Source organism: Sturnira hondurensis, unplaced genomic scaffold, assembly GCF_014824575.4.
Source record: "Sturnira hondurensis isolate 20B ecotype Veracruz unplaced genomic scaffold, ASM1482457v3 Scaffold0005279, whole genome shotgun sequence".
NCBI lineage: Eukaryota > Metazoa > Chordata > Mammalia > Chiroptera > Phyllostomidae > Sturnira > Sturnira hondurensis.
In genome coordinates this window covers 16,578,897-16,601,629 of record NW_028077910.1, presented here as the reverse complement: position 1 = coordinate 16,601,629, position 22,733 = coordinate 16,578,897, and the positions used below count along the sequence as shown (strand labels likewise).

At 49.5% G+C, this 22,733-nt stretch overlaps 2 long non-coding RNA genes across 4 annotated transcripts; one reads left to right on the top strand and one right to left on the bottom strand.

Annotated features, from left to right (window-relative positions):
* Positions 1-1,649: 1,649 nt before the first annotated feature.
* Positions 1,650-6,823, bottom strand: LOC118987471 (uncharacterized). 2 transcript variants are annotated; one of them, XR_005066574.1, is made up of 3 exons: positions 6,636-6,823; positions 4,080-4,616; positions 1,650-2,793 (listed from the first exon to the last, which is right to left on the bottom strand). It is a non-coding gene; the product is annotated as an uncharacterized LOC118987471 (long non-coding RNA). The 2 variants fall into 2 exon arrangements; XR_005066573.1 differs by lacking the exon at positions 1,650-2,793 and adding an exon at positions 3,637-4,004 and having other exon boundaries at positions 4,170-4,616.
* On the top strand, positions 6,143-22,504 carry LOC118987472 (uncharacterized). 2 transcript variants are annotated; one of them, XR_005066575.1, is made up of 4 exons: positions 6,143-6,254; positions 7,097-7,267; positions 15,043-16,456; positions 16,769-17,532. It is a non-coding gene; the product is annotated as an uncharacterized LOC118987472 (long non-coding RNA). The 2 variants fall into 2 exon arrangements; XR_005066576.1 differs by lacking the exons at positions 15,043-16,456; positions 16,769-17,532 and adding an exon at positions 20,850-22,504.
* The last annotated feature ends 229 nt before the right edge of the window (positions 22,505-22,733 follow it).

The window sequence follows — 22,733 nt, the reverse complement described above, 5'->3', positions numbered from 1 at the left end:
CTGACAGCTGAACACCTCGTCCCAGGGGGAACGTCCCCAGAAAGAGCCACAGAAGATGTTGTGCTCCTGGGGGGAGGGCAGCATCTTGTTCACCTATCTCCCTGACGCAGCTGATGTCTGTGGGAGGGATGGTCAGGCCCCCTGAGCTCTGGGAGAAACAGGGATTGGGAAATGAAACCAAATGGCAGGCCCTAGACCCCTCATCTCAAGATGCTTGAACAAATAAGGGGACGTGATTTGCACCCTACAAAACTGCTGAGAGAAGATGACAGTTAAGGAAGGGTGGGAATTACCTAAGGGAGAGGAGAGGTGAATGGGTCATCACTCCAAATCCATGGGGAGCAGAGGTACCAGCAGGGGCTGCCACCGTGGGGTGGCCTTCGTACCCCTTTGGGAGAAGAGGGGCGCTGTCAGTAGCAAAAAGCGCCTGAGTAAGGCTGCAGGACCCTGCTGTGGTGGCGGCCACGAGGCAGCGCAGACACACAGAGCCCCAGAGAAAGACTCTGGGCGGCCCTCCCCCCCCCCCCCCCCCCCGCCCTTGCCTCTTCGCCCTCCGCAGAGGAGAGCTGGCCTGAGGGAGGATGGGGTAGAAGGGATGGGAAGGCAGAGCCATAGACTTCTGGGAATTGATCCAAAATCCTTGGTTTTCCCTGAGGCTTTTGTGGCCTGGGGGTACATATCACTATAAATGATGTGCACTCTGCAAATTCTGCAATTAGCCTTCAGGAACTCCAAGATCTTATTTTAGAATAGTGTACATTCAAATTATCTCCCTGTGTCCCAGCTTTGGGTTCCATTAAACTCTCATTCTTCCTGCATTTGTTTTTCCTCCATGCACCCTCCGTGGCACCCATTGTTCATCCATTCATTCACTCAGCAAATACTGATTGACTGCCCGCTCTTTGTTGGGTCATATTAGGTAGCTAGAATAGAATGTCAGCTAACAAACATGGTCTCTGCCTTCATGGAACTTATGCAATAGAGAAGGAGATGGGCTTGATCAAATACCCACACAAATTAACGTAAGACTGCAATGTTATGTTAATTTGATTTAATAAGGGCTGTCAGGAAAATCTCTGAAGAAATGATGAGCGAACTGAAATTGGAAGGAACAGTGGGATTAAGTAGGCCAGGCCAGCCCTTGCATCAATGTGGTGGGACAGTGCCCTGTGTGTTCAAGACCATGAAAGATGGAAGTTTGACGAAAGCTGAGGCAGCGACAGGCAGGAGGCACAGCAAGGCTGGTCTCAGGGCAGACCGCGCACAGGGAGTCACTGTTGTGTTTGAGGAGACAGATGGGGTGATCAAATGTGCATTTCAGAAAGATTGCTGCAGCCTCCCGGTAGGCAAAAGCTTGGAAAGGGTCATAGTGGATGTCATGAGACCGGTTAGGAAGCTGTTGCAAACGAGTTCGAGCCCAGAAGAAGAGCAACATAGGAGAAAGGGGGGGTGATCCTATTTAGGAGAGACAGTTCCCAGGACTCAGTGATGGGTAGGTAGGCCTACAATGCATTCCGCACCCTCATGGCCCTCAAACAACCTCCCCTGCAAGGAGTCCCTCCCTTCATGGGCTAGAGTCCCATCTGACATACAAAGAAAACTTTCCCCTCTTTCCGGATGTCCCAAAGGATGCCCTCATGGCTTCTTTCTAGCTTTCTTTAAAAGTGAAAGGAAAGAATGTCATGAGGCCTGGAACATATCAAGCCAAAGGTCGTGGGTTGTAATGACAGCAACTCGAATGACAAGACTGTCAACTCCCAAGCTCCCGTGACCTTTAGCTGAAGGCCTGCAAAGTGGGAACCAGAGCTTCCCAACACTACTGGCTGCTCCCACGTCAGATCTGCTGGTCGAGTGCTCAAAAATCCATGCATTGTCCTACCTACCTACCAAAACCAAGGATTTTGGATCAATTCCCAGAAGTCTAGCCCAAGCACTCTCCTACCACATGTTTAAAGGAGACCGTGGTAGGATTCCTGCATCAGCTGGGTGTGGCACCACGTACCACACGCCTTCTCCTGCCCACGGCCCTTACTTCTACAGAAGTCATCCATCCATTCCAGGAATGGTGTTTCACTGCTGCGCTGGGTGCTGGGGGTTGGAAGATGAAGAGAAGTTTTCTGCCCTCCAGGAGCTGCAGTCTCGGGGGGCCTCCAGTCAGGACAACACAGCAGGACGGACCCCAGCAAGGGGCGGAGGCGAAGTGCTGCGGGGACCTCAGGGCAGGGGCAGGACTCGCCCGGCTGAGTTAGGAAGGCTTTCCAGAGGGCACATCTGAGGCAGGTGTCAAGGGGAAAAGCAGGAATTTATCCGGAGAACAGGAGACTGGTTGTTTCAGGCAGGAGGACCCGCACATACAAAGACACAACGATACACAGGAGCACAGTGTGCTCAAAAAGCGGCCCCAGGGGTGACGGTGGGGCGGTGGGGTGGTGGCGGGCTCTGAGGCTGGAGCCAGAGCTCTGGCGGGGTCACTGGAGGTTCTCAATACCCTGCTTCAGGGAATATTAGTATTAATTAGTACTTCTTTTGCAGTATAAAAAATTACCCTAAAACTTAGGTGCTCAAAACAACTGTATTCTCTCATGGTTTCTGTGGATCATGAATCCGGAACTCGCTGAGTGGTCGTCGGGCTCAGGGTCTCACAGGCTGGGAGCACAGTGCAGCCAGGGCCCCATCATCTCCAGGTTGGCACGAGGGTGGGGCGCCTTCCAGGCTCACTCGCGTGGCTGTTGGCAGGTCTCTGAAGTCAGTTCTTTTTCACATGGGGCTCTGTGGGGCAGCTCCAAAATGGCACTGGGCAGAGACAGAAAGGAAAGAGAGAGGGAGAGAAATATGAATGAGAATGGCCTCGTCTTTTGTAACCGAATACCAGAAGTGACATCCTATCACTTGTGTTATATTCTATATGATTAGAGGGTCTCTAGGTTCAGCCCACACACAAAGAGGGTTTGGGGTGATACGAGCAGATGGTGGCCACTGGGGTCATTTTAAACACGGCTTACCATCTACACCAGAGCTATTTAAGTCACATTTTTGGCATTATTCCATTCTGCATAAGTTACGTATATAGAGAGAGATGTATAATTTCACTGCATATTAGTTTGTTTTTGTGGATGGGTACACTCTGGTCCCTAGGAGCCCTGAAGAACAGCGTGCTTCATTTCACATCTCTCCCTAAAGATTTTATACAACCCACTTGGCACTCATGCTATTATTTTTAGATGGATTCAGCCAGAAGCTGCTTGTGTGGGTAGAGATAGGTAGGAAGGTAGGGAAGCAGAGAAAGGAAGTGATCAGGACCCCAAAGTGAATAAAGAAAAAGGTCACACGCCAACTAAAAATGAGAAATGAATCTGAGTGGAACTAAGCATCACGGTTGCCAGCTCATACATGTGATGCCAACTTGCCACAGCCTGGCAGTGCCCTTGGTTTCCCCACGTGCAGCTGAGAAGAGCTGGCGCTCCTCCTGAGGGGGGGGCTACTAAAGTAAGCAGCTACTGGGACCTGTACCATGCTGTTCGTGCAAGCTGGAAGCAGTCTGCAGTTGTTTTTCTGAAATTAGATACGAATTAAGTTACCACTCCCAAGGACCCTTTTCTCTTGTACTATATTACAAAAAAGAAAGTGATATTTGACCTCTTAAAGTTTATACTTCTTTTCTTATAAATAACTGTGACCTCTGATAGATCCACAGGGCAGATGGTTGACACTAACATCTTGTGAGATCTAATCGCTTCAGGGACCCGTCTTTCTGACTTTCCGACTTGGGTTAGTTGCAATGGATGTAGAGTGACAGGCTGGTAAAAGTGACTGTGGCCAGGGCGGGGAGGGCAGCTTGCTTGCATTTGAAGTGCACCATGGGAATTGATCATCTAACCTGTTGGGGGTGTCGGAAAGGTGGCTGGCACAGAACTGTCATCCGGGATGGAGGTGGGTGGCTTTGCCCCCACCTTTTTAGTGGTGGGAAAGTGATCAGAGTTGGCATCCATTTAGACACAGAAGTTCTGCTGTGTTTTTAAAATAAAACAAACACACATGAAAACAAAAAAACCAATAAGGATAGTTTGATGGGGTCTCACCTCAAACTTGGCTAAGAAGGAACTGGCATACAGAATTGAGGATGTTTGGGGATTTTCTTCTACGAAAGGGCCCCTGAATTGTGTTATCACCATATTAAAACACTGTCTTCTCTGGCTTGCCTTGGGAAGAAGCGGATGAACACCTAGGAGCCCAGCTGTGCTGGAACCCTAGGAGGTTGTGGTGGCTTCTTCGACAGGATGCTTCCCCATGATTTTGAATTCCAACTGCCCTTTGCAGACAGCAAAGCTTGCTTTTTTCTCAGTGTTGGAGACATTGGTCAGAGAAGCAGCACATTTAAACCCATCTGGTGAATCTTGAGTGACAGAGTTTTCCAGGTAAACTTTCCTCCTGAGTGAAGACTGTCTTTTTTTTTTTGATCTCCATAATTTTCAAAAGGGAGACTGCTAAAAGGCCATCTAAAGCAAATCCTTAAAATGGTGAGTCTTTACAACTTCTCTTTAATTTTAGAGGTTACTTCATGCCTTCTTTAAATTTTAAAATTATTTTCATTGTCACCTTTTCCAGACTTGTCAGGGCTTGAGAAGAAAAGGAAATAAAGTTAAGTGCACTCAAAGTAAATGGAGTGATCTGAAATGAACTGCTGTCAGCAATGATTTCCGGAGCAGCTGCCTCTCATGTCCATCTCCTGGGAGTGGGGAGTTCGGCACTACCTTTATTATGACAGAGGGAAGTATACGCACAGCCTCTGGTTGGCCCAGATGGGCTAAAAACTCAAAGCAACCACCCTTTCCGGATAACCGAAAGTAATAACTTGAACGGCATCTTGGTAGAAGGAATTTCCCTTCCCCTGTTTCCTCCAGCCCCCTGATCCGCACTTCCTGGAGGACATTCCAGGTTCCCAGAGTAGGAAACAGAAAACTTGGGTCAATAACCTCTGACTTGGACGTTCAGCAGATGGCAAAGAAGGACGGAGGTGATCAATGGGCAAATCAGAATGCTGATATCTCACTTATTTTTATCATTTAGGAAACTTTTTGATTAATATCCTTTTTCCTTCCCCGATTAAAAAAAAATTAATCTTAATTTCTGGGAAGGGACTCTACAGCAAGAAGAGGAGAAAGATCAGAGGATGAGTAGGCTGCACGCGCTCTCTCCCCGTGACCCCTCCCCATTACCTCCTTCCCAACACACACACACTCTCTCCGTGCTTCACCCAGGGTAAAAATAGCTGCCCAGGTTTTATTTATGCCGAAGCAGCAGTGAAGCGTGGGCCTCCCTGCAGTGTTCACTGCGTTTTAGCAGCTCTCACTATCAGGTGACGCCTCAGACCTCGCATTCCCCACCACTCGTGGGTCAAATGCCCCCAGTGACCTCAGAAGTTTTTACTTTAATCCTCAGTATCGTTCTGAAAGGAAAATCCCGGCTTTCCGAGTCCGGGTCGCAGGGCCGGCTCCCCCCACCCCCGCCGCCGCGACACCGCGACACCTCCCCGCGCAGTACGCAGCGCCGGGGGCGCGGTTCCCTCTTCTGCGCTGGGAAGGCACGGCCCCTCCGTGCTGCCCAGCACGTCCCGCGCGCCGAGCCTGGGGCACGCTCTACCGCGCTGGGAACACCTTTCCCAGGGGCCTTGGGAGAGGCTCTGGCCCTTCCCAACGATGCNGCAGGGCCGGCTCCCCCCACCCCCGCCGCCGCGACACCGCGCCACCACCCCGCGCAGTACGCAGCGCCGGGGGCGCGGTTCCCTCTTCTGCGCTGGGAAGGCACGGCCCCTCCGTGCTGCCCAGCACGTCCCGCGCGCCGAGCCTGGGGCACGCTCTACCGCGCTGGGAACACCTTTCCCAGGGGCCTTGGGAGAGGCTCTGGCCCTTCCCAACGATGCCCAGGCACCTCCTGAGTGGGGTCCCTTGGGTTCCCGGCAAGATTACCACTTCCCTAGCAGCCGCACTGATTTCCCCAGCGTGAGGGTAGGGAGTCCCACCTACACCCAGCGCGGGCATTCCGGGCATTCGGGTGACCAGACATGCGCATGCGCAGAGAGGGGCCGCGTCTGCTCCAAGCTTGGTGCTGGGCTGCAGATATGGCATATGCCTCAGTCCTGAAGCATTGGGACCCCCAGCAGAGTACCCAGCTTTCTTAGCTTTCCTCTTCGTTCGGTTTCCTAGCAGCACGTTGCGGACACTGCACTATTGGAAGAGAGTCACAGAATGCTAGAGGTACTGGCTCCTCAGAGGATTCCTGTTTTATCCCTCCATTTTACAGATGAGGAAATTGAGGTCCAAAAAAAGCAATAGGAGATAACCAATGCTGCATTTCTGGATTCTGGCAGCTGGGATCAGATCTGGCTTGTATTAGCATGGTTCAGGCACTCCTTCAGTGCACGTTTATCAAGCACCTGGATACTGTGTACTAAATGTTATATGTAGGGCACAAAAGATAACTAGGAATACATCAGTCGTGTAACAATGACCACCGAGGCAGACCTAGGTTTGATTTGACGATTTTCTGGACTACACTACTAGCTGGATGGCCTTAATAAAACAATTAACCTATGCCCTAGTTCCTGGTCTGCAAACAGAAGATTAAAAAAGACCTACCTGCTCTGGTCTCTGGGCTTAAATGAGGTAAAGTGCACATTGCTTTAGCACGATGCTTGCACGTGGGGGTCACTCAAATACTCCTTCAGTGTGCTGAGAAGTCGAAGTGCTAAGCACATAGCCGGTCATGAGACAATCACAGTGCTCGTTACCAGACAGCAGTCAGGCGTAAGGGGAGGGAAGGTGCTTTCCCGTGTGCGGCACTTGAACACACTCTCACGGGGTTGCATGACCCGGCAAGACAGGGAAAGGAGGAAATGGCCTCTGTTTATCTTTTCTTCGGCTGCTCCCACCCTTTTCCCTCCCTCTCCCCGTCCTCCCCTCCCAACTCTCGCTGTGACTCACCGTGGCTGCCAAGATACACGGGGACCTCTTATCAGGGTGAAATGTGTTCTGCAAGGTGGTATAATTCATGTTTTATTGCCTACTTTATCACAGGGTCCTCTCGCCTTTTTTTCTAGGCAGGACAGGCTCAAAAAGGGAGCAACAGGTTTGAGTAGGTAAGAAGGAATGGTGGTTAATGCTTCAGGTGTCGGGCAGGAGGAGTCCGGAATCGCAGATCATCCGAGGTGAAGATCATCTGGGACAAAGATGATCCTTTGTGTTCATACCGAAATGAAACACTGAGAAAGGTAAAATGTCGTCAAGTGTTAGACTCAAGTGAGAGCCCTGGTTTTGAGTGTTCCCCTGTTTCATTCATCCATCCTCTCACACCGCCTCCGGTGATACATGAGGTACGGCCAGGCACAAGTTTCTGTGTCAGCAAGCAAGGAGTGGGGAAAGGGAAACAGGAATCCGGGAGGACCCCCAGGTTCTTTGTGTGGGTTCATGGTTGATGATAACATGTACTGTGAGAGCAGTTTGAGGAACAGACATTGGTCTGAGAGGGAGATGGTGCATTGGAACATACCCTTTATGCCTGTGGGACTTCCAGGGAAAACAGCTGGGAAGCAGTTAGGAACATGGGAGCTAACGGTGGGAGAAAGGTCTGGAGGTGCCCTGGTCCAAGTTGAGGTGGTCACTGAAGCTGGCATGGGGCTGAGATGGCCCAGAAAGAGCAGGCAGAATGAGAAGATCATGGAATGGATGAGGACCTAACCCCAACAGACACCAGCTTCTGAAGATCACATAGGGATCTTAAGGAGTGGGCAAAAAAGTGTGAAGAAAACCAGGGAGGGGGAAAGTGGCATGAAGCAATCCAAATGAAGAGATCTCTAGGGTAAGGAAGTGGTTGGAAGTGAAAAAATGCCGCAGAAACGTCCAGCAAACAAGCACTGGAATGTGCCCATTGAATTTGACAATGAGGAAGTCATTGATGACTCCTGTGACTCCAGTTTCGATGGGGACATGAGAGCAGAAACCAAGTCACACTGGGTTAGAAGTAGAGTTCAGGAAGATGAGCCGCAGGGGTACAGGGCATAGCCCACTGCTTCAGGAGTCGGTTGGGAGGGAAGGGGAAGTTACAGCTGAGAGGCTGTTTTTTCTCAGTCTTTTTACTACAGGAAACTGAAATGTGCTTATAGAGAAGCAGGAAGGGTTAACAGGGAGACATAAGGCGGGGTCCCAGTATAATCTCCAAAGGGGTGAATGGAAAGAGAGGGCCTTCTGATTCCAGATAACCTAAAGGAAAGATTCTTCCTTCCTTCTTTTAACTTCTACCATGTGAAAGGAGGCAATGCACTTTAAGGTTTAGCAGTGGACTTGGGAATCTCTCCAAAACAAGCTTTGCAACTGGTATCAGGATCTAGCCACGGCAGCAATCTGACCATCACATACATTTAAGCAACCCCATTTGCATGTGGAGCTGTGCCCAATGCCACACAAATAACATAAAATAGACGTTGTCATTGTCATGTCAGTCAGGACTCCACACGGCAAGTCACTAAAAGCCAGCTGTAACCAGCCAAACCAAAAATAGAATCCATTGGTTTGCTAAACTGGATAGACTGGCTTTAGGCATGGTTAGATTTCAGATGCTTAAAAGATGTTGTCAGGAATAATAGGGATAATATTTTGACATTTCGTTTTTATTTATATTTTTCAATTACAGTTGACATACATTATTATATTAGTTTCAGGTGTACACCCCAGTGATTAGCCATTACATAACTCAGTAAATGATCATCCTGATAAATCTCGTACCCATCTGACACCATACATAGTTATTAGACTGTTATTGACTATATTCCCTGTGCTGTAGTTTACACCCCTGTGACTGTTCTGTGACAATCAATTGTACTTCTTAATCCCTTCACCTTTTTCACTCATCCTCCCAAACCCCTTCCCATCGGGCGATCATCAAATTGTTCTCTGTATCCATGAGTCTGTTTCTGTCTGTTCATTCATTTGGTTCCCTTAGATTCAATTGTTGACAGATAGGTACTTAGTGCCATGGTGTTGTTTATATATTTTTTCTTCTTCTCAAATAAGACCCTTAACATTTCATGTAATACTGGTTTGGTCGTGATTAACTCCTTTAGTTTTTTTCTTTTCTGGGAAGATCTTTATGCTTCTGTTACCAACGATAGCTTTGCCAGGTAAAATAACCTGGGCTGTAGGTCCCCACTTTTCATCACTTTGAATATTCCTTGCGAGTCCTTTCTGGCCTGCAAAGTGTCTGTTGAGAAATCAGCTGAGAGTGTTATGGCTACTCCCTTGAAGCTAAGTAACTGCTTTTCTCTTGCTGCTCTTAAGATTCTTTGTCTTACCCTGGCAGGTGTGGCTCGGTGGACTGAGTGTCAGCCTGCAAAGCAAAGGGTCGCTGGTTTGATTCCCAGTCAGGGTATACACCTGGGCTGTGGGCCAGGTCCCTAGTAGGGGGCATGTAAGAGGCAACCACACATTTATGTTTTTCTCCCTCTCTTTCTTTCTTCCTTCCCCTCTCTCTAAAAATAAATAAATAAAATCTTTTTTAAAGACTCTTTGTCTTTAACCTTTGCCATTTTACTTAGGATGTATCTTGGTGTGGACCTCTTGGGGTTCATCCTCTTTGGGACTTTATGTGCTTCTTGAACTTGTGTGTATATTTCCTTCTCCAAGTTAGGTAAGTGTTCTGTCCTTATATTCTCATATAAGGTTTCAATTTCTTGCTCACTCTCTTTTCCTTCTGGCATCCCCATGACACAAATGTTGGTATGCTTGAAGTTATCCTAGAGGGCCCTTACACTGCTTCCTTTTTTTGATTCTTCTGTATTTTTGCGGTTCTGATGGGGTGTTTTCTGCTTCCTTATCTTCCCAATCTCTGAATTGATCTTCTGCTTCATGTATGCCGCTGCTGATTCCCTGTAACATATTCTTCATTTCATTTAATGTAGTCTTCGTTTCTGGCTGGTTCTTTTTTATGTTTTCTAGTTCTGTTTTTATGTTTCCTATCTCTTTGTTGAAGTTCTCACTAAGTTCACCTACTCCTCCCCTCAGTTCATTGAGCGTCCTTATAACCAGCGTTTTGAACTCTGTATCTGATAGATTGCTTATCTCCATCTTGTTTAGTTCTTTTTCTGGAGTTTTGTTCTGTTCTTTCATTTGGGACATGTTTCTTTGTGTCCTCATTTTGGCAGCCTCTCTGTGTTTGTTTCTCTGTATTAGGTAGAGCTGCTATAGCTCACAGGCTTGGTAGAGTGACCTTATATAGTAGGTGTTCTGTGGGGTCCAATGGCACAACCTCCCTCATCACCCAAGCTGGGTACTTGAGCTGCACCCCAGGGTACGCTATGTACACCCTCCTGTTGTACTTGAGACCTGATGGCTGTTGGCACATCAATGGGAGGTATTTACCCTCAGGCCAATCAGATTCAAGGACTGGTTCCAATCACCAACCACTCACCTCTGGACACTGTGGAAAATCAGCTGTGGAGGAGCCCAGCCCACAGAGCAGGACTTATGTTCATTGGGGGGCTATCGCCCACTGAGTCCACTCCTGGAATGTATTACTTGTGCAGGTGGTTGGGTGGTGGTGCGTCAACATGTTCTGAAGCTGTCCACTGGGTGCACTGGCTCTGGGGCCTCCAGAGAGGTCCAGGCCAAGGTCAGCCACCACCTGTGTTCTGCATGGGTCCGGCTGGCATAAGCTACAAAACGATCTGTTGATTGCTGATACCTGTGCTGGGGTTGGGGGTGCCCAGGCAAGGTCAAGCCATGAACCAAGGTCATCTGCTGCTAATGCCAGGTCTGGGCCACTTAGTGAAAGGTATGGTGAACACTAGGGCTAGATATTACTTGTTTGAGAGGGTTTAGGAAAATCTGAGCATGAGCCAAGTCAGGCCATTTGTATGGAAAAGTCACTAGAAAACACTTATTTGGGACTGAAGGTTGGGGTGGGGGGTAGATCATAGAATCTCAAGGGCAGGACGAACAATGTAAGCCAGGTTGATGGAGTCTCAAATATGGTGTCTGTCTGCCAGCTCTGATGGGGGAGGACTCATCAAAGGAATAATGGCCTCTGCCAGCACTTCTGTCTGGGAAAAAGCTGTCTCCCAAGCTCTTGCCCTGATACCAGACTCCCCATACATTTTTGGTACCTTTCAAGCTACTGCCCCAGTGCTGGAGCCCAGAAGAAGTGAGTCTGAGTAAATTGTGTGCAAGCCCTTTAAGAGGAACTGCCTGGGCCTTCAGAAGCCTCTGTCTCACTCAACCTCCATCCCTGCTAGATTTTACAGCAAGAACTTATAGGGACTTCTCTTCCTGGCACTAGAACCCGGGTCTGGAAAGCCTGGTGTGAGACTGGGACCCCCTGCTCCTCACAGGGAGCCTCTTCAGCTGAGATACCCTCCCAATTTTCACCTCCCCAAGTGGGTGTGGGACCAGCCTGTTCTGCATCTCCGCCCTTCCTACCAGTCTCAATGTCGCTTCTTCTTTAATTCCCTTTCAGCCAGATTTCAGGCAGTTCTAAATGATGGTTTTTCTGTAGTTCAGTTGTAATTTTGATGTGGTTGTGGGAGGAGGCAAGAACCATGTTTCCCTACTCGGCCACGTTGAGCAGAAGCTGAAATGTTCAATGTGTGTTTCTCTTTTGCCTTTCAAAGTACGTGAATTCAGTCTCCTCAGGCTGTTCATCCACCTAAAATGAACTTGAACCTGGGCATTTATCCATACACTGACCGGTGTAGGTAAATAATGTTTTAAAATCATAAATCAAAGCAGAACTTTTCTCCTTTTAAATGTTCTCATCACAGTGATCAAATTAACGTTAATAATTGAATCCGAGGAATGTACTCAACTTCACGTCCAGTCTGGTTTACAGCTCAGTGCACTCCACAGACAGTGCCATTTAGGGAATGCTCAGTCTCTTCTCTTATGAGTGTGAAGACAGCTGTTTGACTTTTTCTCTGGACATTATTTCTTCTTTTTAAAGTAAACCTCCCTCTCCTAAATCCAGGAGAGACTGGGTAATCAGTTTTTGCCATAAAAACACCTTTTTGAAATAAGTAAAAAGTTTATTGCGGGAGAAATGGTAAAGGCAGCATCAGCTTTCCTTCATAGACTTTTATTTTTAATATCATAAAACATTCCACGTAACCTTTTTTAAAGTCAGTCCTTCTGTAAAAACAGATATTTAAGGTCTTGGGAAATGAAACAGAATCATCAGTTTTAGTCTAAGTGTTATGCTGTGTATTTTCGTCAATAGTATTATTCCATAAGGATACCTTGGAATTTATAGTATATAAAACTTAAAGCTCAGAATTGAAAGACTCTTTGGAAGAAAAAAGTCATCGGCCACAATAAGAAGAAACGGACTCATCACACCCCGGAGTTTGAGTCACATAGTCATTCAGCATGGGCTGGCTTTCTCTGCACGTGGGATCCAGGCATTCGTTCAGTTGCGGCGCATGTTTCACACACTCTGTAGCTTCTCTGCACTGTGCTGGGCACCAGGGATGTGGAGGTGAGCGAGGTGGACTCCTGTCTGGGAAGGAAGGAGACAGGGGGGTAGCAGAGAGGCACTGAGGGGTGCAGACACACCGGGGGCTTACAGCGGGAACCGTCAATTTCTCAGTGGGGTGGATGGCTCAGAGGCAAGCCAGAATAATAAGCTGCCTGAAGGCTTGGCATTTCTCACAGTGCCCAGAGCTGTGCTGGGGAAGCACTTGTAGACCTTTTATTGCCCTGGCTAAGAAGAAAAGTTTGGAAATCCTCTTTGGCAGCCCCGAGGCAACTGGGCTCTGTGACAGTTGAGAAATGAGAAGTCCTGGTTTTCCCAACACCTCAGTATGTGTGCTCTGGCACTGCCTGCCAAGGCCCTGGGCCTTCCAGTCATTCATTGAACAGATAGTTATTGAGCACCAACCATGGGCCAGACGCTGCTCGAGCAAAGCAGACTAAACTCTCAGGGAGTGCATCGGTGTATCAAAGTGGTGATAAGTGTTATGAAAAAAAAGAAAGCAAAAAATGAGAGGACAGGGAATGTGGAGTTGGCGGGGAGTTATATGGCATAAAATAGGGTCTTTCAAGAAATCCAGCTTGAAGATTCGCCTTCCCCAGCTCCTGAGCTCCTGAGAATCCCAGCTGGTGATGTATTAGGAGCCTGCCAAAGGAAGTAGCAGGGCACCCGACTCCGGGGTTCCTGGGACAGGCTTTGCTGAGACCAAGGCAGGCTGGTGTGCCTCCCCGCTCCCCAGAGAGTTTTGTCATCTGCTGAGTGGAGCTAGTACAGCCAGAGTCTGGGAGCTGGTGCCCGGGGAGGAAATGGGGTCATTTATTCTGGAGGTGAGGGGAAGGTTTGTTTAGATACAGTCAGGTCTCCTGGCAGCATCTGGGGGAGAAGGCTATTCAGGTCACCATGGAAAGCTTTGGCAAGGCCAAGATAGAAGGTCAAGGCCTTGGCCAGGAGAGCTGGGGCCAGGGCTGAGTGTGGGTTCCCCCCTGGAAATTAGAATATCAGTGAGGAAGGGAGCAGAGGCCAGGTCACTGGAGTGGGCTGGGACGGACAGCTGTATTGGGGTGGGCACGAGTGCACAGACCGCACCGCACTGGGCACCAGGCAACAGGGGCCAGGGAGGGGCACATAATAAAGAACTCAGGGCCAAGACCCTTAGGCTGGAGCAGAGGGTTGGTGTAGGGTGACCAGGTTGTAGGGGCTTTGGGACCTGATCTACTAACATTGGCTTTGTGCCGTAGAAGACTTGCTTGTTGTGTCGTCTGTATAAGCACCCTGGTGCTTTTAACCATGAGCCAAATGACACTAAATAAATTGTAAGGCTATTGGAAGGGCAGCTAGGGATGGCAAAATGGCAAAGAATCCCCAGTTTTTTATGACTGAAGCATAAAAACCCATCATATGACGGATTCCCAATAGAATCCGAGCAGAAAGTAACTTAAGCTGCTGGGGAGGAGGAAAGTACACATGGTAAACAGTGACCGGCACAGTGTGCCCTTCTGTGTGCACGCCAGGGTCAGAACAGCTTGTCATGTTACCACTTTGATCATGGGATTTGGATCAGAAAGAACTTGGGGTTTGGACTTTGCTCGGGGCTTGGCTCTTGTCCCCGCCACCTGTTGGCTGTGTGACCTTGGGGAAGTTACTTGACCCTCTGTGCCTTTGTTTCTTCATCTGTATAGTGGGATACTGGGAGGGCACAAGCTGGAGTCAGTGCTGGGATGCGGTCATGTCTGCAGAGCTAGTGGGGAACCCCCCAGGGGCGGGGAGCCTGCGTTTCCTGAGGATCTGCGAGCAGCCAAGCACAGTGAGCTCACCAAGTGGCCAAGTGTCTGTGCTGAGAAAGGAGTTGTTCTGAGTGCACTGTGGCTAATCTGTCCTTGGCCCTCCCCCATGTTGGATCCACTCCCAGGTAGGGTTGTCACTGAAAGCTAACAGGATTGTTTGCCAAAATACTCAAGAAGACACTTTGTTGCAGGGTCACCATAAATGAGTGTAACAGGAGAGATAGGCATATTCTGCACAGGCAGCTTTGCCAGAGTGAGATGGCGGAGCAGGGAGAGGGGTAGTGGCTGGTGCCCTGGCAGTGGTTCGGGTGAATTTATGTAAGACACCCCAGGGCTCCCCAAAAGTGCGGAGGGAGAGGTGCTTTGCTAGCATCAAGTTCTCCGGAGAGACGACGGCAACAAACTAACATTTGGGTGATTAGTTTTGACATGGCTTCATTTGCTCCACACTAGTCACGAAATTTTGGTCAATGCCAGTCCAGTGGGATCAGACAGGGTGTCCCAGGCACAAGCCTGGACATAGTGAGTACCTAGTAAGGGTCTGATTCCCCTAAGAAGCCAACTAGGGAACCCAGTGGAGCCCCCGGGGGACTATTCAGGACATGCCTGGTGTGTCTGGGGAGATTGGACAGCATCCCCATGGCAAAGATTTTTAATCCAAAAATAGTCTGACACATATCTTTTTGCACTTACTATCTGTCAGTAAGGTATATGTGCTAAGAGAGATGTGAATTATTTTCTTTTTCAGTCCGTTACAGTTTACAAACACTTTGATATTCATTTTATCCACATGAGCCTTCACAACAACCTAACGATGTGGGAGACCCATTTATAGACGAGAAGATTGAGTTTCAAAGAGGCTGAACAATTTATCCGTAGTGTTGCAGCCAATAAGGTTGAAGCTGGACTCAGATCTGTTCTCTGTCTTTGGTGGGAAGCTGAGACCAAATAAATGAACTGAAACCTGAGTTTCCGATGAGAAGAGCCAGAGAAGACGGCTTGGAGAGGTCATCTGGGCCTTGAGCTGAGTCTAACCAGAGGATGGTGGGCTGGAGACAGGGTGTCAGAAAGGAGGCAGCGTGTGGGGATGGCGAGCTTCCAGGGTCTCTCGCCTGTGCCCCTGGAGCTGCCCAGGCTTGTCACATCGCAGAGAATATTTGCCCTTTGAAAGAAAAATGCAACTCACTTCCCTGCAGCTTCCAAAAATCACGACAGAGGCTATTGCCTTTTGGGCCATACCTGTCACCGCTCCTGACTTTGGTGACTGCCTGTCTCAGGGTCTGTGTCCCAAGCATGTTTAATTCCTCTTGGAGAATTATTTATGACATTCTGAAAGCACACACAGCTACATACTGAAATGTGCCAACATTTGTTAGTCAGAAATGGTGCTCATTTCAAATTGCAGGGGGGAAAACTCAAACAGAAAAGACAGGAAAAGAAACGAGCTTCTATGGGCAACATTCTGTTCTGGCACCTTTCACACCCACGGTCCCTTTTCACATTCACTGCTCTGTGACGTGGAAGGTGACGTCAGCTCCACGCTGGCAGTTCAGGAAAGAGATGTTCGGAGACGTGAGGCAACTCGGTCAAAGCCACACAACCTAGGACTTGAATCCAGGTCTGATGTCAATATTCCACTATTTATAACTGGTAGAGTTCAGATGGAATTGAGAGGACACATAGACATAGTTCAATTGGTGGCAAAATGATTGGCCCCAGTTTTTCCTGATTCAAGTTTACAAACCGTGCAGTTTCGAAACTACCAGCTTCAGAGGAGCCCTTGGACCAATGCCGCGGTCAGCATCCATGGGACCCCGACAAGGAGAACTGGCTTTTCCACCGAGCCGCTGTCAGAGGACCCAGCGTGGAGCTCTCTGGAGATGAACTTTCACCTTCGACGGTGCCCTATCGAATACGGAGCCCACCTCACACTGTGCAGGGGACGTGGAGGAGATTCCCAGGTGAACCGGACTGATTGCCTCCAACTCTGTTCAGTACAAGCACCGCAGGTGGACACGTCCCACGTGCTTTCCTTTCTCTGGCAACCCCGATTTTGACAGGAGAACAAGAAATACGCCTCGCCCTTGACGGGAGCAGCGGGAGACACAAACAGGTGCTGTGCTGGGTTCTGACAGCACCTGTTCTGTTCAGTGCCGGTCCAGGTGAGTCACTGCCAGCCAGGAACATATCATAAGACACCAGAAATCTAAGCCAGAACAGGAGAGAAAGGTGAAGGATGGATTATTGACAGTGGCTTTGATGGGGGCTGGTGTTGCAGTGCTAGGAAAGTCATCTGCAGTTAGAGTGTCACTCGCCAGTGCTTGGCTAGAGTTTGTGACCCAGGAGGCTGGGGGCCACCCTGATGCAGGCATGGCACCCACAGACACCCACCCGAGCAGGCTCCAGCTGGTGGTTTGGGTGGGGGCTAAAAGGCTGTAACTGATGTGGATGGATGGCAAACCTGTTTCCTCTAGATCCGCTTGCAGGGAGCCAGCCGGACCCTGCCAGTCACCCACCTGCCATGACGTCACTGGAAGTTTTGGAGCAGAGCCATCACTTCCTCAACCGCCCTGACCTCTGCTCCCTGGCTCAGCATCTGGCCTTGGAAAATGCCCCCATCACCAGTCTCTTAAACATGATTCAAGGCTGGGTCTTATGCCATTCTGAGAGGCAGGGGGAACATCGAGGTCTGCCAGAAGCTGGGGAGGGAGGCCAGTAGCCGGCCCCGGGAAATGACTGGAACCCACTGTTCCAGGCCGCCTTCCGCAGCCTGGCATTGCCTGGGAGAACAGCCTCCTCGGCCGGCATCCACGCTGCAGAGCTCTGCACTGAAGGAGGGCTCTGAGCACTGCCAGGAAGCAGCTCCAAGCAGGGAAGTACTGTCCGCTGTCACCCCCCAGGGGGAAACACCCCGGAGGAGCTGTGGGTGCCCTGTGCTCGCTTCCTGCTCATACTTCCCGCACATAGTCCCCTCTCCCCTCTCCTGCTCCTTTTTCTCTGGCCCTCACCTGGGGGACTGCAACCGCTACAGGGCTGTGTCAGGGCTGAGGAGGCTGGGGGGGTTGGTTACCTTGCTGTCTGCCTAAATCCCCTTAACTAAACTACACCTGCAAATAAATATAAAAACAACCAAGCTCCAACCTGGGACCTGTGGTCTCCTCCCCCAGATTCTGACTCAGAGGCTTGAGCAGGCTTGTTTTTATTAAGGTTCTGGGAAAATCAATTGCAGGGGATCCCGGATCACACTTTGAAAACTACTGGGTCAGAAATTAGCCCGTAATTATATGGGATGCATCTGGTATGAGCGGTAATTCATTTAGTTTCTTGAAGTAGTGTAGTTGGCTGAATTGTGCCCTACCCCCCAAACTCATATGTGCAAGTCCTAACTGCCAGCACCTCCAAATGTGACTGCGTTTGCAGACAGAGCCTTTAAAGAGATAACTAAGTGAAAACAAGGTCATCAGGGTGGGCCCTAATCCTCTGTGACTGGTGTCCTTATAAGAAGAGGAAACTGAGACACAGACGTGCACAGAGGGAAGACCATGTGAAGACAGTGAGAAGACAGCCATCTGCAAACCAAGGACAGGGGCCTCAGAAAACAACGGGCAGACACCTTGATCTTGGTCTTCCAACCTCAAGAGCTGCAAGCAAATAAATTCCTGTTGTTTAAGCCTCCCAGTCTGTGGTGCTTTGTTATGACAGCCCTCACAGATTACTGCAAATAGGAGCCTGATTTCCCCCGATAACCATCTCAGAAGGTGGAGACAATTTCAATAGATTGTATAAACAAGGCTGGGTTGGGGAGGGAAGGACGTGAACCTCAGCCCTGGCGTCGCAGAGGTGGCTCAGCCCACTCAAAATACGGCTTCTGCGTCAGACATTCCTGCATGAAGAGACCAGAACTTTCTTTCCTAGCTTACCACTTGAGTGACTTTAGACAAGACAACTGTTATTATTATATTTAGAAAATATGTTCATAGTGCTTGCTATGTGCCAGGTAATAGTGAAGCCACCGTACAACCTCAGTACGACCGTGTGATATTGATACACTGCAGGTCCGTCACCCCTTACTGAAAACCGTCAGGCCCAGCCATGTTTGGTGTGTCGGAACTTTGGGGGGTTTTACTAAGGATGATACAGAGCATGTGCTGTAGACCGTGCAACGCCCTGCAGCACCTTCTGCCACGGCATCCCCCAGTCCTGCGGATACCCCTGAGGTGGGGCGTGGATGCGGCGTAATAAAGACTGTCAGCAGCTTGTGTCGACTCAAGACAGTTTTCGTGCCAAATGAGGTTATTTCAGGCCAGCTTGTGCTACCAAATGAGTTATAAATACAACGTTTTTGGTATTTTGAGCTTTTAAGGTTTTCAAACGGTAGACCTACACTGACCCTGTTGTACAGATGAAGAAATTGAGGCACAGGGAAGTTAAACAATGTACCCACATTCATTCACTCGTAGATGAGAGGGCAGAGCTACCAACCCAAGCAGCTTGGTTCTGGAAACTTCAGGTCTACCTGGCGAGGCCCTCTGTACCGCCCATCTCTTGGGGCCTGACCCAGCCATAGAATGTGAATCACACAAAGCTTGCAGCCTTGCTAGAACCAGGTGCAATATAGTTAGAGCTCCGTTAAGGGTTGAATTGTGTGCTTCCCCCCTCATTCATGTGTTGAAGTGCCCAGTACCTCAGAATGCAACTTTGCAGGGAAATAGGGTCATTGCACATACAATTGGTTAGATTAAGATGAGCTCATTAGCATGGGCCCTAATTCAATAGGATTACTAGTGTCCTTATTGAGGAAAGAAGTTTGGACCCAGAGACAAACATGGACCCAGGGAGAGCACCACATGGGGACGAAGGCAGAGAACAGGTGATGCATCCACAAACCAGGGGACACCCAGATGGCCGGCAAAGCACCGGAAGTTAAGAGAGAGGTCTGGAACTATTCCTCTCGCCCAGCCCTCAGAAGGAACCAACCCTGACCACACCTTTACCTTGAACTTCTGGCCCCAGAATCAGGAGACAAACTTCTGGCCACAACATTTGTGGCTCTTCGTTACTGCCACCCTCGCAAGTGAAGGCCAGTTCCTTCCACATGAGCCAGATCTCCTGTGGGACACTCGGATTGCTCGCTAACCATGTGTCTTATCTTTATAACGGAGAATTCAGATTCTTCCTGGAAAAATAAACTCAGTGCCTTAGATGATTTCTAAGGCCTCTTCCAATTTCCAGGTCTAATATTCCGTGTTTATAACAGGAGGGTAATTCAACTCCACTTGTCACTCGCACCCATGGTCTAGCTCTTAAAGCATTTCTTTGCTGTTTTAAAGATGAGCTCATGTGAAAGTGGTCTTAATCAGCAAAACAAAATAAAGCAAGAAACTTCCTTTCCTCTGTTGTGGGCTGTGTCCCCGTATATTAAAACTAAAACCATGTGGGCCCTAATTTGTCTTCTGATGTTCCCGTGGGTATCATGACCTCCATCACCAGCGGGGAGAGGAGGGGGTTGAGTCCCTTCCACTTGAGTCTTCGGGTCTGCTGAGTTTAACCCACAGTCCATGTCTGGGCTACAAATTCTGCAGAGAAAGGCAGAAATCTAAGTGAGAAGCTATTTGCTGTGCGTTGAGGGTGTATCACCGGAACCTTATTTGGGCCTGGGAGGTTTGGGTTCTTCAAGTGGAAATTTGTCCGCTTGCTGTCATCTCACTGAGCAGATAAGAGCTGCTCTAAGAGAATCTAAAAGGCTGTCGGATACTCTTTCTGTTCACAGAACAAGGCATGGCTGGGCCGATGGAGGGAAAGTGGTAAAATGCTGGACTGTTTCCGTGGGGCTTTAGTCACAGATTCTCGACTGTCAAGCTGGGTGGGACCTTTAGGCCTCTGGCTTTCAGATTCTGTACATCAATTCAGAAGATGATTTGCTGCCTATGGGGTGTGGCCCCTAAGTTTCCATCTATGGAAACGGGAACTCAATGGCTCTGTGTGTTCACAGAAAGAGCTTCAGGTTGCCTTTCAACATCCATTTGCAGCTGCTGTTCCCAAGGCTGCCCCCACACACACACACCCCTGTCGGCCCCCAGCCTTTTGTCTGGAAGGCTGTTCCCAGCTGCTTTCCTGGAAGCACTTTTGCTCAAGCCAGGGGGGCTCTCTCATCCCCCTGCCACCCAGGCCCTGACCCAGAACAGGCGTGGCTTTACCACTTGCTTAAGGCTTTTCATCTTTGCTCCCTGTTTCTGGTTATTCTCTCATCAGTTTTAGGAGAAGTATGTCTTTTCCTATCATGGATGCAGCTGGCGAAATTCTGCTGGGATACAAAATTGGTTGCAGAGAGGAAGGTGTCGCTTTGGGGAACTCGTGGTCAGTGATTCGATCCAAAGTCAACCTAGGATTTGTAACTAAGCAAAAGCAAGTGTCTAAGAGATGGAGCTGCTCAGGAGTAGAGACCACATCCTTCACTTTCGCATCCTCGGTGCTCCAGCCAAAGCTTGGCACATAGTAGATGCTCAATAAAATTATTTGTTAAATGAATAAATCTTGATTTTCGTTCTTTTTCAGAAAAGCCTCTGACGTGTGTTAAATCCGGGAATCATGGCCACAAATAAGGTTGGCAAATTCTTCTGCTTCATAAGAGCTCTCATCAGTCATGTCCAAGAAAAAGGTTCCAAGGCCAAGAGGCAGAGGACAGAGGTCCAGGTCCAGCTCCGCCACAGCCCGAGACCCCAGCATCTCTGCCTCCCTGCGCCTCGCATCCTCCTGGCAACGTGAAGGCCACGATGCCCACTCTGCCTGCCTCACGAGATGGTTGTGGGGACACGGCGTGCGAATAGGTGTGAGAGGGCGCTAGAAATATTAAGGGCCATGCTGAAGGCATTTTCGGTATTATTTTTACTATTACAGCTACTTGCAGAGCTGAACCGCTCCTATTTATGTTTGACTTCCTCCGCCTCTCTTTCTCTACACGCTCATGTGCCAGGTTTACTTCCTACCCCAGCTAAAGGAATACCCATCCAGGTCCACCTGCCAAGTGCCAGCCTCCTTGGAGCTCAACCGTCTGCTTAGTCCTCAAACATTTCTGCATCACAGGTGGCAAGTGACAAGTTAAGTCCCGGGAGACTGGCTGAAAAACAGTTGCTCTGAGATAGTTCTTGAAGCCACTGAGAGAAGAAATAGTAGGGTCTTCTCCCCACAGAGGACTGGGCTCCTCCACACCATCCTCGGGCCATGCTGAGAGCCCTCAACCGCCCCTCTGTCCAGAACAGGCCCAGAGAGGAGGCAACTTGCCGGCAGCAGCCACTCAGGGTCCAGCAGAACCCAGGCAGGAGCCTGGCCTCCTGACTTCCAGGCTGGGGCTTCCTCCACTCCCCACACCTCGGCCTCTGGGTGGATTGAGGCTGTGTTTAAGTGGTGCTTTGCCTCCCCTTGTTTTCTGTTGCTAAGGTAACTGCATGGGCATAAAACAGAAACAACCCACGAGGTCTTGCTGCCTCCACCCTCATGGCCAGACGATCCCCATCTCTGCCGGAGAGACACAGACAGGCTGATCGACTCGGCGAAGCATGTGTTGTGGACTTGGGTCCCCCCTGGAGAAACGCCTGGGCTGTGTGGCAGCTGGCACCCTCCGAACGCCCTTCCCAGGCAGACACAATGTTGAAGGCGGGTGGGATGAACAGTGCGGAGGATGAAGGATGGAGATTACCTGAATGTGCCAGGTGTCAGAATGTGACAAGGCTGACATTGTCAGAAGCCTGGGTTCTAGCTGCGGCTCCTTGTATTATGTGCGGCATCTACAGAATGAAAGGGCAAGGCGGGCAGGAGAGGGGGCCCCTCACCTCACCTCTGAAATCTGTGCGCCCGTAGCTTTCCCGCTCCCTTTCAAGATGAGCCCTTCCAAGCGTTCAGACGAGCCTTTCTTAAGGAGCAACGTGATCCCCAGGGGGCTCCTCGAGGTCCGAAGACAGGAGAGGGAGTCAGAGGGAGGGGAGGAGGGCTGAATCGACACAGATGGGTTGTTCACTGCCAGCCCTCCCTCCCGATGCAAGGCCCAGCTCAACAATGACCTTCGTGAGTGATGCAGAAAACACCACTCCCCTCCTCTCTCCTCCCCAGGTATTCTCACCTGCACCCCCCCCCTGTGCACCCAGCACCTGATGAACCGTGTATTCACCTTCTAAGTCACTTTTATCACACAAATACTCATAGATGCATGCCCATTGAAGAAAATTAGGAACAAACACCTGTAAAGAAGAAAATAAAAGCCACTCTTCAATCTGCCCCCTGGCCATGGTCAGTGTGGGCGTTTGGGGGTTCTCTTTTCTCTGCCCGAGTTGGGCTATTCAAAGGCCAAATCCAACTCTCACCTCCTCTGTGTGGATTCGCTCAGCCACACAATGCTTCCGTTCTCAGGGACTCAGTTCGTGCATGGCCAATAAGCGGGTGCAT